This window comes from Giraffa tippelskirchi, chromosome 2, assembly GCF_054371585.1.
Source record: "Giraffa tippelskirchi isolate mGirTip1 chromosome 2, T2T-mGirTip1v1.2.pri, whole genome shotgun sequence".
NCBI lineage: Eukaryota > Metazoa > Chordata > Mammalia > Artiodactyla > Giraffidae > Giraffa > Giraffa tippelskirchi.
In genome coordinates, this window is record NC_137276.1 from 111,404,419 (window position 1) to 111,427,269 (window position 22,851).

Below are 22,851 nucleotides of genomic sequence, written 5' to 3' on the forward strand. Positions count from 1 at the left end.
CGTATGAGGTGGCCAAAGTATTGGAGCTTCAGCTTTAGCATCAGGCCTTCCAATCTATATTCAGAGTTGACTTCCTTTAGGATTGCTGGTTTGATCTCCTTGCAGTCCAAGGGACTCTCAAGAGTCTTATTCACCACCACAATTCAAAAGCATCAATTCTTTGGTGCTCAGCTTTCTTTATAGTCCAACTCTCACATCCATACATGACTACTGGAAAAACTGTAGCTTTGACCAGACAGACCTTTGTCAGCAAAGTAATGTCTCTGCTTTTTAATGTGCTGTCTAGGTTTGTCAAAGTTTTTCTTCTAAGGAGCAAGCGTCTTTTAAATTCATGGTTTCGGTCACTGTCCATAGTGATTTTGGAAAACAAAATCTGTCACTGTTTCCACTTTTTCCTCTTTTCCATGCAGTGATGATACTGGATGCCATGATCTTAGTTGTTTTTGAGTTTTGGTTGTTTTGAGTTGTTTTTGAATGTTGAATTTTAAGCCAGCTTTTTCACTCTCCTTTTTCACCTTCATCAAGAAGCTCTTTAGTTCCTCTTTGCTTTCTGCCATTAGAGTGGTATCATTTGCATATCTGAGGTTGCTGATATTTCTCCCAGCAATCTTGATTCCAGCTTGTGCTTCATCCAGCCTGGCATTGAGCATGATGTACTCTGCATCTAAGTTAAATAAACAGGGTGACAATATACAGCCTTGACAAATTCCTTTCCAAGTTTGGAACCAGTCCATTGTTCCATGTCAAGTTCTGTTGCTTCTTGACCTGCATACAGGTTTCTCAAGAGGCAGGTAAGGTGGTTGGTATTTCCATCATTTAAAGAATTTTCCAGTTTGTTGCGATCCATACAGTCAAAAGCTTTAGCATAGTCAGTGAAGCAGAAGTAGATGTTTTTCTGGAATTCCCTTGCTTTCTCTATAATCTGATGAATATTGGCAATTTGATTCCTGGTTCCTCTGCACCTTCTAAACCCAGGTTGTACATCCGGAAGTTCTTGGTTCACATACTACTGAAGCCTGACTTGGAGAATTTTGAGCATTACTTTGCTAGTATCGGAAATGAATGCAATTGTATGAAAATTGCATTGTTTGAAAATTCCTTGACTCTGCCCTTCTTTGGAATTGAAATGAAAACTGAACTTTTCCAGTCTTGTGGCCATGCTGAGTTTTCCAAATTTGCTGATATATTGAGTGAAACACTTTCATAGCATCATCTTTTAGGATTTGAAACAGCTTAGCTAGAATTCCATCACCTCCACAAGCTTTGTGTGTAGTAATGCTTCCTACTCCAGGATGTCTGGCTCTAGGTGAGTGACCACTCCATTGTGGTTATCCTGGTCATTAAGACCTTTTTTTGTATAGTTCTTCTGTGTACTCCTGCCACCTCTTCTTAACTTCTTTTGCCTCTGTTAGGTCCTTACTTTTTCTGTCCTGTATTGTGCCCATCCTTACATGAAATATTCCCTTGATATCTCCAATTTTCTTGAAGAGATCTCTAGTCTTTCCCATTCTGTCGTTTTCCCCTCTCGCTACAACAAGGCCATGATCCATGAAGAGGCTCTCTTTGTTTACTGGACAGTAAATGATGAAAGCAAACTAGCCCCTGCCCTTTCAGGGATCTTGGGAGGAACACAAGGACAGTCACAGAATCTTTTTGGCTAGATGGTCAGAGCCATCAAGGATGTCAGAAAGGGCCAGGAGGCAGGGGAGGAGGAGAAGAGGAAGTATGAGGGAAGGAGGGCAGGGGACTCCGGGGGTGCTGGGGTAAGGCAGGGGATGAAGACGGGAGGTCAAAGCCATGAGCGGTCTGGAGGTGGGGGACAGGAGAAAGGCCAGGCAAAGCCTTGAAGGGCAGGCTTTTACGTCATCCAGAATGGGAAAGAGGGCCCTAGCCCCCAGTCTCAGGCCATGGTAGGAGGATGCTAGGCTCTTAGAGTGGCAGCCAAGCGGACTGCATAGCTGGGGTGGGCCAGGACCCAGTGGACAGCGACATGTCCTCAAAGGAACCCCTGTAGGTGTGGATCCTGGGCCCAGCCCTCCCGCCCTCTTGAGGGTCCAGCAGGAGTGAGGACTGTTTTCCCAGGCTGGCTCCTGAGATGACACACCTGTCTCCCAGGCTCTCCCACTCCTGCCTGGATGAGAAACGGCTGTCCCCTCGCCATTCGGATGAGGGACCCAGGGAAGAATGTGCACTTAGTAGGAGAGCCAGGAACTGGACACAGAGCTCTGAGCAGACCAGATTTGGTCTGAGGTAACGACCATGGTGTCTCACGTGAAAACAGTTCACAACACGTGACACCGTGAAGACCCGTGGGGAGGTCAGACCCAGGGCAGAGTTGGGTCTGTAGCTGTTGGCAGCCTGCCACAAGGCTGAGTGGGTGAGGACCATCCCCCATGCTCCTTGGCCCCTCCTGGGGATGTCTGGAGGTGGACAGGCCCTGGCACTGCAGCCTGGAGATGGAGAGAGGTGAGCAGAGGGCAAGGCATTCAGGGCCTTCAAGTGCCTCATGAGAGGGCTGGGCCCTCTGCCTCTCTCCCTACAAAGAATTCCAGCCCTCTTGGAATTCACATGACATGAAATGAGCCAACTTAAACTAGCAGTTCAGTGGCATTTAGCACATTCAAAACACTGCAACCACCACTGCTATCTAGTCCTCAAACACTGTCAGCACCCAAATGAAAGCTGCTACCTCCTCAGCAGCACCTGCAGCCGCTGCCCCAGCCCGTGGCCACCACCTCAAAGGTGAGTGACCATGGTGTGGACATATTCCACATCATTATTGTGCAGCATTAAACAGTTACTCCCTGGAGGAGAAAATGGCAACCCGCTCCAGTATTCTTGCCTGAAGAATCCCATGGACAGGGGAGCCTGGCTGGCTACAGTCCATGGGGTTGCAAAGAGTCAGACATGACTTAGCAACTATACAGAAACAGTTACCCCTGCATTTTGGGTAAAGTTTCATAATTCTCAGTGTATTATCAAGGTCAACCAGATCTAATCAATTTTTGAGTTTCACTTTTGGGCAGCTGTAACAATTCATAACACATCATTCTGTCCAAGAAGTTCTCTGTTCATTCTCCCAGAACTTGGCTCCCAGAGTAGGAAGGGCACACGTTCTCCTCCAGAGGACATGGGAACAACAACTTTGTCTGTGCTCACCCACATCACCCAATCCCTGGAACACAAGTTTCATTTGCAGGAAGGGGTTAAGACCACCTCGTCTTTCAGCAACAGCACACAGAAGTGAATGGGCACGTGATAGAGAAGTTTAGAAGAGTAAGTTGCCCAGAAGACAAGAAAAAATATCCTGGTTTCAGAAGAATGAGCTCTTCTTTCTGAGCCAAAGTTCTGCAAGGTGGTGGAACACTTGGATTCTCACAAAAAATGACAAAGCAGAGGAAGGATAGAAGACGGGTGTTCACTCAGGCTGCTCTGCAGAAGACAGCTAGGCGAGGACCCTGCATGCCTCTTCTGTGGGCAGCCTGAGAGGTGACGTGGAGCCTGGGATTCGCACATCAGGTTGGACACTGACACATCTGTGTTCTAGTTCACCCATCACACCTGTGTTGGGCATGGTGCCTCCCACCTCCGTCTGGGATTCAAAGTCAATGATGTAGCTTTTGCCTGGACAGAAGGCTAACCCCAAGTGCTAGTGTCCATGGCCTCCTCTCACATTTTGTCTTGGAATCACAGCTGCCACCTTCTTATGAAGTAGCTCTTCACCTTCGGGTAGCCCACGATCAGCCTGAGGATAGAGAGCTTGTCAAGTTGGGCTCGCACATCTTTTGGGAAGGGCAGCAAGCTGCTGAGTTTGCCCAGCTCTTGATTGAGGTGGTCCCAGTGTCATTTAGAAGGGTTGGACTTAGCACCCTCTGGAGGTTGTGGCCTAGGACTTGCAGAAAGAGAAAAGTGATCATTGTCCCATCCTCCTCTGCAATTTATTTAAAAAAAAAAAACAATTTTTATTGGAGTGTAGTTGATTGACAATGTTGTATTAGTTTCAAATGTACAGCAAAGTGAATCAGTTACACATGTACATATATCCACTCTTTTTTAGATTTTATTAGGTCATTACAGAGTGTTGAGTAGAGTTCCCTGTGTATTAAGTTATCTCCTTTATGTACAGTTGTGTGTATGCCTCCCAATTGATCCTTCCCCCTTGCGATTTCACTTCGGCATCAGCCATGAGACTCCTGGAATTCTAAAATCCCTGGAGTTTCTGAGGCAGGAGCCCTGTTTCAGGTTCTGTTGGTCTATGAAGCCCTGTTGCAGCTCTGCCCACTGCCTTCACAGTCTTGGTCACAGACGGGGCTGCCTCACATGGTGCACGCAGGTTAGACCCGGTGGCCCTCAGAGCACCAGGCCTGGTGCTTTGATTATTTGTCCCTCCTAATGAGGGACCCCGTGGCCTGACACATTTGCATTCATATTAAATTAGGAAATCTCTATATTGCAATCAACACAGAGAAGATGGAAACTCCATTTGGAAATCATACTTTATTAATAATTGAGCCACACACACAAGCGTATAGTCTGTATCTATATCCATCAATATGTAGACTTTCTTTACACACACCCCCCCCCCACACACAACCCAGATCAAAATACATCATAATCAAATTGCTGAAAACCAGTGATGGAGAGAAAATTCTTAAAAGCAGCCAGTGGAAAAAGACTACACACAGATGAATAAAGAGAATGGATGCTGGCTTATCATCAGGAAGCATGTGCTCCAGAAGGCAACACCCTGGGAGAAGGAGACAACCAAGAATTCCAATCTGGAGAAGATCCTTCAAAAGTGAGCCAAGTAAAGACATTCTCGGACAAACAAAAATGTAAAGAATGTATCTACAGAATATCTGACCTACAATAAGTACTAAAGAATATCTTAAGCTGAAGGAAAATGTTACTAGACAAAAATGTGGATCTACGTGTAAGAATGTACAGTGCTGCTGATGATAAAAATGAGGTTAAGAACTAGACAAATTTAATTTAAAAGATACTTGACTGCTCAAAGAAAAATTAATAGTGTTACCTGTGGGGTAGAAGGGAAATGTACCAAAACAACAGCACAAAGACTGGGACAGGAAACAGCAGGTTACTGAGTGAGGTGTGTACAACACCCATGGAGGTATTTAGTAATAAGATTTACATTTAAACCTTATGGCAACCACTGAAAAATAAAGTATGGTTGATAAGCCACAAAAAGACATGAAGTGCTAACAGCATTAAATCCAGAGGAAGGAAGGAAAGAGGACAGTTACCAAAGTACTGTGAATAGAGATAACTTTAGCACATTGAATTTTAAACTTTCTTCTAGCTTTGTATCTGGTCGATTTACTACCATTACTGTATATTTACCTTTACCAAGAAGATTTTTCCTTTTGTAACTTTTATATATCTTGTTGTGTCCTTTACTGTTCTGCTTGGAGAAGCCCCTTTCACATTTCTTAAAAACTGGTTTGGTGGTGGTGATCTGTTAGTTTCTGCTTGTCTGTAAACTTTTGATCTCTCCATCAAACTGGAATGAGAGCCTTGCCAGGTTGAGTATTGAATATAGGTCTTTCCCTTTCATGATTTTAACTATATTGTGCCACTCCCTTCTGGTTTGCAGGGTTTCTGCTGAAAAAGTCAACTAACAGCCTCATGGGGGTTTCTTGTATGTTACTTGTTGCTTTTCCCTGCTGCTTTTAATAATCGCTATATTTAACTTTTGCCATTTTAAGTACAGGGTATCTTGGCATGGTCTTGTTTGGGTTGATCTTGTTTGAGACTCTCTGAGCCTCCTGGACTTGAATGTTTCTCTCTTTTCCCAGGTTAGGGAAGTTTTCAGCTATTATGTTTTCACATGTGTTCTCTGCCCCTTATTCTCTCTTTTCTCCTTTTGGTACCCCTATAATGTGAATGTTAGCACCCTTGATGTTGTCCCAGAAGTCTCTTAAATTGTCCTTACTTCTTTTTATTCTTTTTTTCTGTTCAGCTTCAGTGATTTCTACTACTCTGTCTTCCAGTTCATTGATCTGTCTCCTGTCTAGTGTTGATTCCTTCTAGTGTATTTTTATTTCAGTTATTGTATTCTTCATCTCTCTTTCCTGTTTATATTTTCTAATCTTTTGTTAAAACTCTTAACTTCTCTTTTATTCTTCTCCCCAGTTCTTTGTCCATCTTTGATCATTACCTTGAACTCTTCAGCAGGTAGATTTTTCATCTCCATTTCACTTCCACTGAACTTTCACTGTTCAAATCTCAGAGTAAAATATAGATGATCTGTGTTTCTAGCTCATACAACAAGCTTACAAGGCTGAGTTCTTTCATTTGGAATAGATTCCTCTGTCATCTCATGTTTTCAATTTTATGCATTTCATAAGTTGGTTATGTTTGCTGACCTTGAATAAGTGGCCTTTTGTAGGAGATGTCCTATGTGCCCCAGCGGTGCACTCCCCTCTAGCCCAAGGATACCCACTGTGGGCTGCATGGGTCCTTCTGTTGTGGTGGGCTGTGTGGGAGATCTGGTAGACTTGACTGGCCCCTCGTCTGGTTGACTGCCAGACCCTGCCTTGTGTTGAGGCTGCTGGCCACTGGCATGTGGAGTTAGATTCTGAGATTTCTGGATCTAGTGTCCATCTGCTGGTGGGCTGGGCTTGTTCCTGACACAGCTGGCTCTGGGTTCTGGAGTATCCCAAAGATGGTGTTGGTACTCTGGTGGGTGAGTCCAGATCCTAGGGCAGCTGGTTGAGGGTCCAAGGTGCCCCACCATTGAAGTTAGTCTGCTGGTGGGTGGGCTGTGTCCTATGCAGCAGGCTTATCCTGAGGCTCCCAGTATTGGTTCCAACAGGCTGGTGTGTGGGAATGGTCTTAGCACTAATAAGCTAGAGGGAGGATTCCACAATGGTGCTTGTCAGTACCAGTGCTAGAGCAAACTCCCCAAAATGGCTGCTCCCTTGTCTGTGTCCCCAGGGTGAGTTGCAGTTGCTTCCTGTCTCTCCAGGAGAGTCTCTAATATCAGCAGGTGGGTCTGACCCAGTGTCCTTTCAAATGACTGCTTCTGTTCAGGGTCCTGGAGTATATAAGACTTTTTGTGTGCCCTTTGAGAGTGAGGTCTCTATTTTCTATAGCCCTCTGGCTCTCCTGAAAGTAAATCCTGCTGGCCATCAAAGCCAAACTTCTGGAGGCTCATCTTCCCAGTGCAGAAGCCCCAGGACTCCTCACTCCTTAGGGAGAACCTCTTGCAACTGTAATTATCCTCCCATATGTGAGTTGCCTACCTGGGATATTGGACTTGACTAAACCCTGACTCTGCCTCCTCACATCTTGTTGTGTTTCCTTCTTTATATCTTTAGTTGTAGAAGATATTTTCTGCTAGCCTTCAGACCTTTCTCATCAATAGCTGCTCTGTAAACAGTTGTAACTTTGATGTTCCTGTGGGAGAAGGTGAGCTTAGGGTCTTCCTACTCTGCCATCTTGGCCAACCCCTAAATCAACTGGAATTCTCATTCATTGGAAATCTATTTCACAGTTTCTTAAAATGTTAAATATGACCTAACAATTATACTCTTGGGTACTTATTGGAATGAAACAAAAACATATGTCCACAAAAGCCTTATACAAGAATATTATTCATAGCAGTTTATTCATACTGGCCCCAAGCTGGAATCAGTCCAGATGTCCAACTATAAAAAAATGGATTTTAAAACTCTAAGACATTAATGAAATAAAGTAATTGACCATGGAAAAGAACAAATCACCTATACTCACAGCAACACAGATGAAATTTAATTGTAAAAGTAGTCAGACTCAAAAAGTACACATTGTATGATTCTACTTCTAAGAAATTCTAGATTGGGAAAAACCTAATCCCTTGTGGTAAGAGCCAGATCAAAGGTTGCTCTGAGGAGCTGGAAGAACTTTCTGGGGTTAAGGAAATGTTCTATATTTTGATATCTTTTTATTAAACTGACTGAATGGTTAACTCAGATCTGATCATTTCTCTATAGGCAAATCTTATCAATAAAAATGATAAATAGGAAAACATTTCAAAATGTTTACCTACAAAACATTCTTCCCACAAAGAATTCCTGGGCTTGGATGTCTCAAAGGTGATTTCTATCAACTACCTAAGAAATGCATGTGTGTGTTAGTTGCTTAGGCATGTCTGACTCTTTCTGACCCCATGGACTGTAGCCCACCAGGCTCCTCAGTCCATGGGGTTTTCCAGGCAAGAGTACTGAAGTAGATTGCCATTTCCTTCTCCAGGGGATCTTCCCAACCCAGCGTTCAAACCCAGGTCTCCTGCATTGCAGGCAGACTCTTTACTGTCTGTGCTACCATGACTACCTAAGGAATAACGGTCCAAATTTACACAAACACGGAGAATTGAAAAGGGCAAATATCCCCAAATGGTTTTCATGAGACTAACATAACCTTCATTTCTAAATTTAAAGAACAGTTCAAGAAACAAAAGGTACAGGCAAATCTCACTCACAAACAGACATGTTGAATCTTAAGTTTAAAAGTAACAAACCAGGACTTGCACAGTATTCCAGTGGTTAAGAATCTGCCTGCCAATGCAGAGGATGTAGGTTCAATCCCTGATCCAAGGAGATTCCACATGCCACAGAGCAACTAAGCCCGTGCACCAAAACTATGGAAGCCTGTGCTCTGCAACAAGAGAAGCCACTGCAATAAGAATTCCTCACACAGCAACTGGAGATTAGCCCCTGCTTGCAACAGTTAGAGAAAGCCCTTGTGCAGCAATGAAGGCCCAGCACAGCCAAAAATAAATAAATAAAAAACAACAAACCAAATGCACCAATATATGAAAAAACAATGCCTTGTGATCAGGTTCAGCTTATCTCAGGATACAATTTTGTGCAACATCATTAAGGTAGTTCATTACATTAACTATTTCATTACATTAAAGGTAGTTCATTACATTAAAAAGTTAAAGCATAATTATCTCAAGAGATGAAGGAAAGTATTTGATAAAGTGCGATATCCTTTCACAATACAAAAGTTTTAACAGTTGGAATTGAGGGAAACCCCCCACAGCCTACAGAGGGCACTTTCAAAAAACTTACAACAAATAGAACAGTTAGTGGTTAAACACTAAGAACATTTCCTGTGACACCAGCGCACAAGAATGCCTGCCACCCTCACTGTCTTACACTGCACTGAAGGACCTAGCTGGTTCAGTGGAGAAGAAACACAGACGATGATGACTGAGGTGGAAAAAGAAAAGCAGCCACTAGAGCAGATTATCTCTTGTGCCCACGGGCAGAGCCAAATGCCACCTTTGGGCGAGTGGCCCCGCCTCTACACTGGAAGGTGCTGGAGAGTTCCCAGGGGATCAAGGGCTGCTGTTCTGGAAAACCGCACTTTGGGAACCACTGCTCTCCACGGAAGATCTGCAGGTTGTTATGGGCTCAATGGTGTTCTCTCCCTCAAATTCATACACTGAAGCCCTAACCCTCAACCCTAACCCTCAACACCTCAGAATGTGACTGTACTGGGGGATGAATTGGGGGGTAATTTACCTAAAATGAGGTCATTAGAGTGGGCCCTAATCCAATCTAATTGGTGTCCTTAGAAGAGAAAAGTGAAGATGACTGTGACAGAAGGTGGGGCAGAGAAAGGTCCTCTGGAGAAGAGTAGGTGATGGTGAGCCCCAGGATACTGGCTGGTGGGGAGGGAAGCCTTGCAGTGAGAAGTGCTGAGGGCTCTAAGGGATGGGGACATGACTGCAGAAGGGTGGAGTCCAGGGCCAGCATGGAGTCTCAGATCCTTTAACAGGGAGGGGTGAGTGATGGCTTATTGAGTGCAGGGTTTCCTTTTGGGGTGATGACAATGTTCTGCAGCTAGACAGTGATGTGGCTGCACCACATTGCACAGAGAAAATGTTTGGCTGCAACAGTGCGGCTCACAAGCCCCGGCTCAGGCCAAAATTGGAAACCAGAGTCAGGAGAGCCTGGTTCTCTTGTAGCAGTGAATCCTTGTATGGAAGTTCGGGTGTGCAGAGCACCTGGATTCGACTGTGCGAAGATGTAAGGCTCTAAACTGAGGTTTATGTTCAACCACATACACACACACACCCTGCATCACTGGAGAAGCCTGCCCCCAAGATGAAGGGATGACTTGCATTAAAATCAGTAGCTCCTGAGCTGAGGCTGCCAACACTTCTCACGGGAGGGTACGTGTCTCTGGGGGAGGGGCTCTCCATGCTCAGATCCAGGGTCATTTCCCAGATTTAAAGGGCAGATGGAGGAGGAGTTCTTGACGCTGTCAGCAACACTTCCAGATTGACAAAACGGTGCCACAGAAGTCTCTGGAGCATCCTGCGTGTCACGTGTGCTCAGTCATGTCCGACTCTTTCAGACCCCATGGACTGCAGCCCTCCAGGCTCCTCTGTCGCTGGAATTATCCCGGCAAGAATATTGGAGTGGGTTGCCACTTCCTCCTCCAGGGGATTTTCCCCAGCCAGGATCAAACCCTTGTCTCCTGAAGCTTCTCAAATTGCAGGCAGATTCTTTACTCACTGAATCAGCATCCTGAACACAGTACTGGACCAGGTGCTGGCAGCTGTGTTCTTCTCTACACACCTCCCCAGGGCCCTTATTCAAAGTTTATGCACATTTAACAAGTAAATTGACTCAAAGTCCAAGGTCCTAATTCTTTCACGTGTGAACTTAAACTATGCGTATTTCCATACAATACAATGACAGAACACACAGACTAAGGTTATCAGCAAGCCACACAAAGCAGGTGCAGGTTCTGCATCACGGCTCCACAGGAGAGAGTGGCTGGAGCATGGATGCTACCATCAACTGTGACCCAGTTTCTGGGGAAGACCAGTCAGCCAAGGGGGTGGGGAGGGGATTCAGTACTCATCCTTCTACCTCCCAAAGCGGAGTGTGCTCACCAGGTGATCTGTCCCACAAGATCTGCCCTGGTCTGTAGGTAGGATCCCAGACTCTTCAACAAATTTCAGAGATGGGCTGGGTCCAAGTGAGGTGGCAGGCAAGGGTGCAGCCTTCTTACCATCCAGCCTGAGGATCAAGTACAATAATACATTTGAAATCATTCTGAAAGCAAGAGTGTTAGGTTTTTGCAAACAAGAAGGGTGTTACTCCAGTAAATGACTCTGACGTGGCAGCCAACGAGCTGTGTGCTAACCGAGAATCATTGTTCAAAGTCCTCAGATCATCTCATGTCAGCTCTTGTTTATCATGATTAAGGAAACAAGAGTACAGTTTCTAAGAAAACAATCCTGGGTACTTTGGAAAGAGTCAAGGAAGCCTGGTTGAAAAAAATAGTTGCTTTTGGATTAGGTGTTCCTGTGAAACACGGGAGAAAACTGTCTCATATCTGGATTGTGATCCAAGCTCTTTAAACTGTAGACAGTACATTATGGGAACGATTTATGCAGTAAAATGGACCAGCGTCACGAGATTGGCAAATTCATATATGTTGGTGCGGTCACTTAAAATGTGTAAGTTATTTGCAACATTCTTTTCCGATTAACCAGTGATTAGAGGCTCGCTGACCTGGAGAGAGAACGTCTGACAGGCTTCGTTCTGGGATACTGGCGCTCCCTCGGAGAAGCTGAGCGGTAGCTTTTTGTGTGTGTATGTGGTAAAATCCACATAACAAAAAACGCTGCCATTTTAGTAATTGTAAAGTATGCCATTCAGTGGCATTAAGTATACGCACAATATTGGGTCCCCAGTACCACTGTCTAGTTCCAGGACTTTTTCATCCCCCAAAGGAAACCCCTTACCTTCTATCAGTCGCTCCCCCGGCCCCACTTCCTGGCTGCTATGGGTAGATCGACACTTGATGTAAATGGAATCACCGAACAGCTCCTCTTTTGTATCTTCCTTCTCTCAAGGCATTTTTTTGTATTTAAAATATAGATGTAACTAGAAAATTCTCAGATATGGACGCGCCTCTGGCGCTGAGAACACTGCGCCCCCTGAGTGAGAAGCGCGGGTCTCCAGGGCCTGGGAAGAGCTTGGAAGACCGCGCGGCTTCTTGCAGCCTCGGGGGCCGCCCCAGCACTCGGCGCCGCGCAAAGACCCTCGGAGTCTGGCCAGGGTCTCTGACCAAGGAGCGTCTCCTCCACTGGACTTCCGATCCATTGTCCTCAGAAGCGTCCTCCCGCCACCCCCACAGGGCCTGGAGGGGCCCCTTCCGGGTCAGTTCGGGCCAGACGCGCACCTGCAGGGGTCCTCACCCCCTAGGGGTCCTCTCCCAGCAGGTCTCGGCATCTAGTCTGTAAAGGGGTAGGGTCTCCCATACCTGGAGACCTGTCCCTTCCAGCCGCACTGTGATCCGGGACCCCTACCGGCACGTGTGTTCGCTCAGAAAACCCAGCCTTAGTCGCGAGCGCCGGCCCCCGAGGCACACGTCACAAATCCCGAAACCCGGTGATTCCCGGAACTAGGGTCGCTAGCCCGACCCCAGGCCGAATTCGGCTTTGAACTTGTGAAGAACCCAGCAGGGGTGTCAGGGGTGAGGAGGGGACTCTAAAATGAAATCTATTCTTCCCGAGTCGATAAAGCCGGCGATCGAACCCCCGGGAGACCCGCAGAGAGCTGGGTTGAGGGCCGCGGGAGGACTAAGACTCCCTCCGCACCCCCAACCAGGTTTCCGGGTCTTCGCTGCCCTCCCACCCCCCACCTCTGCCACGCACATACCTCTTGGGCACGGGTTTTTCCCTCTTCAGAGCGTACTGGCCCCCGGTGGACAGCATGCGGCCCGCAGGCGGCCTCACAAAGGGGCGCGGGGCGGAGATGCCACCCAGCTCCTGGAAGCTAGTCCGCTGCCCGGAACCTGTCTGCCCAGGCTTGTCATTCCTGGCGGTCGTCAGCGCGGAAGTCAGGGAGCGCCTCTTCAGACTGTGACCCCACAGGACACGAGCGCCGAACCCGCGTGCACCTTGGAAGGATCTGCACGCCCCAGTCCCAGGGTGGGAGGGTGCGTTGCCGCGGGCGACTGGAAGGATCTCCAGGAGTTCCTCCTTGGTGCCGCTGGGCTTGCAAGGGTTGGCCTCAGGCGAGAGATGAGGAAGAGGGGCAGAGTGGCGGCTCCCCGGGACTCTCTGCCAGGCTTTCCATACGCAGGGAGCAACTCACTTAGACACCAAGCTAATTTGGAAACCGCGCGTCTATGGACGAAGACATGCCCGGAAGGAGTCGGGAGAAGTCCTTGTCTCCGCGCGCGGCCCCTCCCCACGCATGTCCTTGGATCAAGAAGCATCCAGACCCCAGACTGACTCCCTTTTCCGGCAGCGCGTCCAGAAACTGCGCTCTCCCGGGCAGCAGGTCGCCAAGGCGCCAACGCGGGACAGGAGCCCTTGGAACGCGGTGAAGTGTCGAAGATGGAGGGGGGCGGGAGGGAAGAGCTGACAGGATTCGCCCGGCCCTACCCACCGACTCGTTCCGCAGCCGGCAGTCCAGCCGCCTGGAGAGTCCAGATCAGACCAAGGAAGCAGACGCGCATCTCCAGGAAGCGAAGGCCTGGTGGGTGCGTAAGTCTGTGCCCAGGAGCCTTTATACTTAATTCTGCTGGATGAGTCTATGTGTGTGAGGCTCTTTGGGTGTTTTTCCAAGCGAGGTATTGTATAAATACTGGAAATGCCTTGGGATCGTCCACACCCACCGGTGACGGGTGAGATGCTATTATCCCAGCATGCAGTTTGCGTGTGTGCTCGAGAGAAAGCGCACATGCATGCCTACTCTGGAACCAAGGGTTAGACTGTAGTGAATATCTCTCGTTTTCTGTTTACTCCGTAAACAGAAACAAACAAACAAAAAACCAATAAAATAATGCCAGGTATTTGTATCTTGTTTTCAATCTCAAGAAGAAAGAATTTAAGATTTCACCAGCAAGTGTGATGGTTGGTGTTAAGTGTGATGTAGATGCACTATCAGGTTAAGTACATTTCCTTCTGTTCATAGTTTCCCAAATCTTTTTCTTTTCTTTTTTTTTTTATCATAAATAGATGTGTAGTTTTTACAGTGATATTTCTTTTCTTTTTAAAAGATTTTTTTAATGTGGATCATTTTTAAAGATTTTTTTTGATGTGGACCATTTTTAAAAGTTTCTATTGAATTTGTTACTATGCTGTTTCTGTTTTGTTTTGGTTTTTGGATGCATGTGGGATCTTAGTTGCGTGACCAGTCATTGAACCTCCACTGTCTGCGCTCGAAGGTGGTCTCTTAACCATTGGACCTCCAGGGAAGTCCCTACAGTGATATTTTTGCATTGAAATGCTATGATTTATTTGTTTGTTCTGTTGATATGGTTAATTGCTTAAGTTGATTTTTGAACACTGAATCAATTTGCTTTTTGGGACTAAATCCATTTGATTGCAATGTACTATCCTTTACTGTTTTATGTTGTTAAATTTAAATTTTTAATATTTTGTTTAGGAATTATAGACTTGACCTTCAATTTTTATTTTCCCTTTCCATTAATGTCTTTGTAAAATTTTACATCAAAGTTATGCCAGTCTTATACGCTGAGTTAGGATCGTTCCCATTTTTCACTTTCTCTGGAAGAATTAACGTATTTTACCTCTACAGTCCAGCCTGGATATCTCTGTGAGAAGCTGACCCAGGTGGGAGGGAGGCAGAACCTACCTGTAACAGAACTGAGGAATAGAGAGAGTCATCTGAAGGAAACAAAGTCAGAATGTGTAGGACTTTTACTACCTGGCTCCTTTCCACACAAAAAGGACACAGTGTCCAGTCTGGAGGCCTGGGGAAACTTCCTGACCCTGTGTCCAAGTATGGCTGTCTTCCCTCCTACACCAACCAACACCAACCATTAGAACTGTGTGAACTCCGTTCTTTGCCCATTTGGGTTCTTTGTTGTAATTGTGGGACCCAAATAATTGAGGGACCCAAATCTCAATTCCTGCTGCCTCCCCCTCAAAGTACTCACTATTTCAGGGCTGGAAGTTGCACTGAGTGTGGCTGATCATTTTTAGAAAATAAAGATGTGAATACTTCTCAAGGCATTTTGGAGTCCAGCACATCCCTGATACCCATCTGGACAAGGACATAACAAGAAAAGAAAATTGCAGGCAGTATCTCTCATGAACACAGAATAAAAATCTCAACAAAATATTAGCAAATTCATACATGAAAAGAATGACATATAACCACTTTCTTGTTGTGCGAGCTTTGTAGTTTACTTAACTTCTCTGAACCCCATGTTAAGTCACTCAGTCCTTGCAACCCCGTGGACAGTAGCCCTCCAGGCTTCTCAGTCCATGGGATTTTCTAGGCAAGAATGCTGGAATGGGTTGCCATTTCCTTCTCCAGGGGATCTTCCTGACCCAGGGGTCAAACCCACATCTCCTGTGTCTCCTGCATTGGTAGGTGAATTCTTTACCACTGGGCAACCTGGGAAGCCTACTTTGCTCAAAAAAACCCCAACAAAAACCTTCCTGAGGACAGTGCTTGGAGACCTGTTACAGTCCTTACTTTTCTCAGTAGTAGGGACAGGGTTTGGGCCTGCCAAACTTTGCATGCCACCAGGAATGGCCACTGGACTAAAGTAGGCACGTCACCTAAGGAGAGATAAGAAAAGCTTCTTAAGTGAAAAAAACAAAAAAATAGAGGAAAGACTAGAGATCTCTTCAAGAAAATTAGAGATACTAAGGGAACATTTCATGCAAAGATGGGCACAATAAAGGACAGAAATTATATGGACTTTATAGAAGCAGAAGATAGTAAGAAGAGGTGTCAAGAATACACAGAAGGACTGTACAAAAATTGTTCTTAATGACCCAGATAACCACAATGGTGTGATCACTCCACCAGACATCCTGGAGTGTGAAGTCAAGTTGGTCTTAGGAAGCATTACTATAATTAAAACTAGTGGAGGTGATGGAGCTGAGCTAGTTCAAATCCTAAAAGATGATGCCATTAAAGTGCTGCACTCAATATGCCAGCTAATTTGGAAAACTCAGCAGTGGCCACAAGACTGGAAAAGGTCAGTTTTCATTCCAATCCCAAAGAAAGGGTTAATTGATCTCTGGTTCCTCTGCCTTTTCTAAATCCAGCTTAAACATCTGCACAATTGCCCTCAATTCACATGCTAGCAAAGTAATGCTAGAAATCCTCCAAGCTAGGCTTCAACAGAATGTGAACTGAGAACTTCCAGATGTACAAGCTGGATATAAAATAAAGTGACACACTTTATTTTCTTGGGCTACAAAATCACCATGGTTGGTGACTGCAGTCACCAAATTAAAAGATGCTTGCTCCTTGGAAGAAAAGCTATGAAAAACCTAGACAACATATTAAAAAGAGACTTTACTTTGCCCTCAAAGGTCTATGTAGTCAAAGCTATGGTTTTTCCAATAGTCATGGATGGATATGAGAGTTGGACCATAAAGAAGGCTGAGTGCCAAAGACCTGATGCTTTCAAACTGTGGTGTTGGAGAAGACTCTTGAGTGTCCCTTGGACAGCAAGGAGATCAAACCAGTCAATCCTAAAGGAAATCATCCCTGAATATTCTTTGGAAGGCCTGCTGCTGAAGCTTAAGCTACAGTGTTTTGGCCACGTGATGTGGAGAGCCGACCCATTGGAAAAGACCCTGATGCTGGGAGAGATTGAAGACAGGAGAAGGGGAATGACAGAGGACAATATGGTTGGATGGCATCACTGACTCAATGGACATGAATTTGAGCAAACTCTGAGAGATGGTGAAGGACAGGGAAGCTTGGTGTGCTGCAGGCCATGGGGTTGCAAAGAGTCGGACATAACTGAGCGAATAAACAACAACAATGCCTGTAGTGTGTATAGAGTTTTTTCATAAGATAAAAAAAAGTTCCATCCATCAAAAGGTGGATGCTAGTGATAGCAGCACAGCATTATGAATATATTCAATACCACTGAAATGTACACGAAAAAATGAGCAAGGTGGGAAATTTTGTATAAGGCATGTTTTACCAAAAGAAAAAAAAGTAGAAAATACTTAAAGAATGAAAAAGAGAACACCAAAACTTGTGCAAAACAGTGAAGTCTCAGAGAGAAATTTATAAGGGTAAATATGAAGTTTTTTTTTAAAAAAAGAAAGCTCCCAATCCAGTAAATAACTTTACTCCTTAAAGATGTAGAAAAAGAAGAGTGAACTTAACCCTAGGAAAGCAGAAGGACTGAGCTCTTGAAATGTACAACAGCTTGGATGGATCCAAAGAATAATGTTATGTGATAAAAGCAAATCACCTAAGATCATATGTGGCAAAATGATATGATTATATTTAGATAATGTTCTTGAAAAAACTAAATTGTAGTGAATAAGAGGTAGCATGAAGGAAAACTTTGTGTGGATGGAACAGTTTCGTATTTTTGTTTGACTACACTGTGGCTTGTGAGATATTAGTTTCCTGACCAGGTAGAGAATCCAGGTCCACGGCAGTGAAAGCCCAAGTCTTAACCACTGGACCCCCAGCTTTGCATCTTGATGGAGATGATAGTTATGCAAATCTCCACAGGTGACAAAATTATATGACTATACATGCATATTACATCAATAAAAATTTTTATAATTATGAAAGGTGCAACATTGGGAAGGTTAATGGGACTTCTCTGGACTATTTTTACAACTGCCTGTGAATACATTTATTTAAAACTAAAAGGTTTACATTTTAAAATGTAAATTTTTCATGTGTTTGAAACTGCATAAATTATATCACTGTTTTATACTGCAAATTCAAATAAAAATTAGTTTGGTCAATGAATAAGATAAAGCAATACATTCGCTTTATATGGAAATTTCAGAAACCTGAATTTCAGCTCTGAACAGTCAGTGCTCCAGCCTCAAGGATGATACATGGTGACCAGTGTAACACTGAATATTGACATAATTTTTGTCAGCTGAGAGAATTAACTTATGATTATCTTCCTGGCATAGTTCTAGAACCCTGAGGGATAATTACCAAGCTTAGTCCAACTCAGGAACAATCTATTACCTCAGAAGGTAATGGCACATTTGAAAATGATGAATCTAATAACTAACAGGAGACACATGGCATCAGAGAGGGCAATTTAGGCTCCCCTGGGCGTGCCAGACTGAGTCCCTGTACTTGAGGCCATTTCCACTTTGGATAACAAACAACTTAGTGCCCAGGGGGAGATGAAATCACACAGCCCCTTCCCCATAACTCTGGCTGCCTGTCTTTACTTTTCAGCGCAGCGTGTGAGAGTTAACCTGCCTGCACTGGGCCACTGAGACCAGCTTTGGTAAGGATGCTGGTGTGACTGGGGTCTCAGGGCTGCAAGGAGATACTCAGACTTTTCTGGAATCTCTCCTACTCATTCTATTCTCCTTTCCAAATCTAAACTCATGCTCCTATCTCTTACATCCCCCCATTTCAATTTCTTCTTTGTATTGGTTTTATAAAAAAAATTTTATGGTATGATTACATTGTGGTTTTACTACATCAACTTTTAAAATTTCTTCAGTTTATTTTTGCTTTCTATTCTATTAGTAATTCCCCTTTTCCTGAATTCTTTTCTCTTAAAATTTCTTCCTTGGCTTCTTTGGTCATTTCCATTTTTCTTCTTTAATTTTTGTTAATTTTCAAAAAAACCTCTTCTGTGTAATTAAGATAATCATGTATACTAGATTATAGATCAAAATATGTCATCTATTGACTGCGTAGCCTTTTTGCCCATTTTCTTTTATTATTTTTTTCTTTGTCCTTTACACTTTAAGAGTGTGTCTTAACCCCTATTCTATTTTTATTCCTTGTCTCTTTTCTCGGTGGCATTTTCTCTTCAACTTGCATGCGTTTGTTTTTTAGAGTTTTTGTTTAAATATATATTCAATGATTTTTCCTACCAATTAATATTTCAAGTCATTTTCTTCATTCTTCCTTTTATCTACTTCTGCAATGTATATCACTCTTTTTTCTTTCTACTACTAATTACAATATTTCTGCTGTTTCCATGATCTTCTCCACAATCATCTATTTTCAGAAGAGTATTTGTTGTCCTTTTGTTTCTCTTTCCCTTGTCTTTTCGTTTATACTTAATTCTATTTTTATCCAAAATAAATTTTGCTTATCCTAATACAGCTACATACCAGAATTTGCAGTTATGTTGTGGCAGATATCTTCCTCCTCCATTGTTGTTGTTGTTGTTCAGTTGCTAAGACATGTGTGACTCTTTGCGACCCCATAGACTGCAGCACGCCAGGCTTTCCTCCTCCATAGGACTGGTTATTACATTCACTTTATGTTAATTGTTTTAAAATATTTTTATTTGTATTTCTTTTTTTAAACATTTGAGAAAAATGTATCTGGCCTAAACTCTTGAAGATATTCTCTATATTAATTCCAAAATATTTAATAGATTTGTTTGTATAAAACAGATGTTCAGTGCATTTTCTGATAAAATAATTGCATTATATCAGAAATATCTAAGATAATTTGTGGAAAAGAACATCTTTTTTGTGAAAGACTCTTTTCCCACTTTACTTCCTCCATCATATATCAGGACTGGGAAAAGGTGTAGGTTGATTTCCAGGAATTCTACTGTGTTTCATAGGGACCTCCTGGACCAAAATCATTGTATTTAATGATTTAGCTTTATAATGATTTATTTTGATATCTCCTAGAACAACTATTTACACATTCTCCTTCTTACAAATTTCTTTGACTATTCTTGACATTGTGCGTATCATTCTGTAGTTGGAATAATCGTTTTTCAGAAATAGTTTGGATTCTGTAATATTCATATATTATTTCTGAAACTTGTCATCACTAACATATTATAGCTTTGAGTCTCTGAATATAAAGTATATTAACATTTATTTAGGGCTTTAATATTTCTTAACAGAGTCATATACTTTTTCTCTTAGTGCTCTCATGTCTTTTGCCTTTGTATATATAGTTGCTTGATATTTCTATGCTATTTAGAGAGTATCTCAACATTAAACTTTATCCTATAGAAATAGAGTTTGTTTCTGACATAAACAAATTTACTGCTTATTTTATAGTGATATTTTTATCCACTTGTGAGGCTCTCTTACTTCTATTTTTTTAAGCTTCTATTTTTTTAAACCCTAGGTTCTTTGGACTTTAATGACATCTAAGGAATCAAGACTATTCCCAAGAAAAAGAAATGTAAAAAAGCAAAATGGCTGTCTGGGGAAGCCTTACAAATAGCTGTGAAAAGATGGGAAGAGAAAAGCAAAGGAGAAAAGGAAAGATATACCCATTTGAATTCAGAGTTCCAAAGAATAGCAAGGAGAGATAAGAAAGCCTTCCTCAGAGATCAATGCAAAGAAATAGAGGGAAAAAATAGAATGGGAAAGACTAGGGATCTCTTCAAGAAAGTTAGAGATACCAAGGGAACATTTCATGCAAAGATGGGCTCAATAGGACAGAAATGGTATGGACCTAACAGAAGCAGAAGATATTAAGAAGAGGTGGCAAGAATACACAGAAGAACTGTACAAAAAAGATCTTCACGACCCAGATAATTACGATGGTGTGACCACTCACCTGGAGCCAGACATCCTGGAATGTGAAGTCAAGTGGGCCTTAGGAAACATCACTACGAACAAAGCTAGTGGAGGTGATGGAATTCCAGTTGAGCTATTTCAAATCCTGAAAGATGACTCTGTGAAAGTGCTGCACTCGATATGCCAGCAAATATGGAAAACTCAGCAGTGGCCATAGGACTGAAAAGCTCAGTTTTCATTCCAATCCCAAAGAAAGGCAATGCTAAAGAATGTTCAAACTACTGCTCAATTGCACTCATCTCACACGCTAGTAAAGTAATGCTCAAAATTCTCCAAGCCAGGCTTCAGCAATACAAGAACTGTGAACTTCCAGATATTCAAGCTGGTTTTAGAAAAGGCAGAGGAACCAGAGATCAAATTGCCAATATCCGCTGGATCATAGAAAAAGCAAGAGAATTCCAGAAAAACATCTATTTCTGCTTTATTGACTATGCCAAAGCCTTTGACTGTGTGGAACAAAATAAACTGTGGAAAATTCTGAAAGAGATGGGAATACCAGACCACCTGATCTACCTCTTGAGAAATCTATATGCAGGTCAGGAAGCAACAGTTAGAACTGGACATGGAACAACGGACTGGTTCAAAATAGGACAAGGAGTACATCAAGGCTGTATATTGTCACCCTGCTTATTTAACTTATATGCAGAGTACATCACGAGAAACACTGGGCTGGAGGAAGCACAAGCTGGAATCAAGATTCCTGGGAGAAATATCAATAACCTCAGATACGCAGATGACACCACCCTTATGGCAGAAGGTGAAGAAGAACTAAAAAGCCTCTTGATGAAAGTGAAAGAGGAGAGTGAAAAAGTTGGCTTAAAGCTCAACATTCAGAAAACCCGGTCCCATCACTTCATGGCAAATAGGTGGGGAAACAGTGGAGACAGTGGCTGACTTTATTTTTCTGGGCTCCAAAATCACTGCAGATGGTGACTTCAGCCATGAAATTAAAAGGCGCTTACTCCTTGGAAGGAAAGTTATGACCAACCGAGACAGCATATTAAAAGGCAGAGACATTACTTTCCCAACAAAGGTCCGTCTAGTCAAGGCTATGGTTTTTCCAGTGGTCATGTATGGATGTAAGAGTTGGACTATAAAGAAAGCTGAGCACTGAAGAGTTGATGCTTTTGAACTGTGATATAGGAGAAGACTCTTGAGAGTCCCTTGGACTGCAAGGAGATCCAACCAGTCCATCCTAAAGGAGATCAGTCCTGGGTGTTCATTGGAAGGACTGATGTTGAAGCTGAAACTCTAATACCTTGGCCACCTGATGCGAAGAGCTGACTCATCGGAAAGGACCCTGATGCTGGGAAGGATTGAGGGCAGGAGGAGAAGGGCACAACAGAGGATGAGATGGCTGGATGGCATCGACTCGATGGTCATGGGTTTGGGTGGACTCCGGGAGTTGGTGATGGACAGAGAGGCCTGGCATGCTGGAGTTCATGGGGTCGCAAAGAGTCGGACACAACTGAGTGACTGAACTGAACAGAACTGAATGGGGAAAATATGTTTCTTCCTTTCCCAAACTTATGCTAGTCCTTTTCTTGCCCTGTTTTGTGGATCATCTCCTTTGGTACAAAGATGATGAAAAGTTACCCTGTTTTCTTCCTGCTCAGAAAGAGTAAGTTCACAAAGTTTAACCATTATACAGGATGATTATGGACCAAGAGTTATAATTACTTTTACTAACTTAAGCAGGCACAATGCTTATCCTTACTTTTCTACAAGTTGTTTTGCTTTTGAATGCATTTTGGATTTTACTAAGAAATTTTGATGCAAGTATTGGGATGGTCATAGTTTAACTTGTGAACATAGGTATTTCATTGAGTAATTTCTTTTTAATATTAAAGTAAATTTGTTTTCTTGAGACAAAGCTAATTAATTTTTGGAAACTATCTTTTATATATTTTTGGATTAACTGATTTTTTCAGGATTCCATCTTCATGGTTAATATTGATATGTCTTTATTTTTATGTATCGTCAGACTTGTGTTTTATTTCAATGTTATACCACTGCAATAAATGAGTTGTGGAATTACTTGTACCATGATGTTTTGATAGAATTCACTATGACAGTCTCTGGTTCTAGAAGTTACTTGTGGAAAGTTTTCTGACAACCTCTTTGTAAGGGCTGCTTCTTAAGAATTCAATTTAGGGCATGATCCGTCAGCTTTCAATCTAAAGATTGAAAGCATTCTTTAGAATTTTTTTGTAGTGACTGGGGTGGTTTTGGGCTGTGTATGTGTGTATGTGCATGTATGTGATGTGTGTCTTAAAATATTCTTATTATACCTTTATAGTGATATTTTC

The 22,851-nt window shown here is 43.2% G+C and overlaps 2 long non-coding RNA genes across 11 annotated transcripts in view; one reads left to right on the plus strand and one right to left on the minus strand.

The window, feature by feature from the left end:
• LOC145539926 (uncharacterized) overlaps window positions 1-13,136 on the minus strand; it is a 32,650-nt gene extending 19,514 nt beyond the window's left edge. Inside the window, exons 1-3 of one of the 10 annotated variants that reach the window (XR_014078063.1) lie at window positions 12,693-13,136; window positions 10,916-11,042; window positions 1,696-3,892 (exon numbers count right to left, since the gene is read on the minus strand). This is a non-coding gene — a long non-coding RNA (uncharacterized LOC145539926). Of the gene's footprint in view, window positions 1-1,695; window positions 3,893-6,111; window positions 11,043-11,773; window positions 12,380-12,692 lie in introns of those variants that run through there. The other 9 variants (XR_014078066.1, XR_014078069.1, XR_014078065.1 and 6 more) reach the window with 9 other exon arrangements.
• LOC145539927 (uncharacterized) lies at window positions 12,956-22,586 on the plus strand. Its single transcript, XR_014078070.1, has 2 exons — window positions 12,956-13,521; window positions 20,085-22,586. It is a non-coding gene; the product is annotated as an uncharacterized LOC145539927 (long non-coding RNA).
• Window positions 22,587-22,851: the final 265 nt, after the last annotated feature.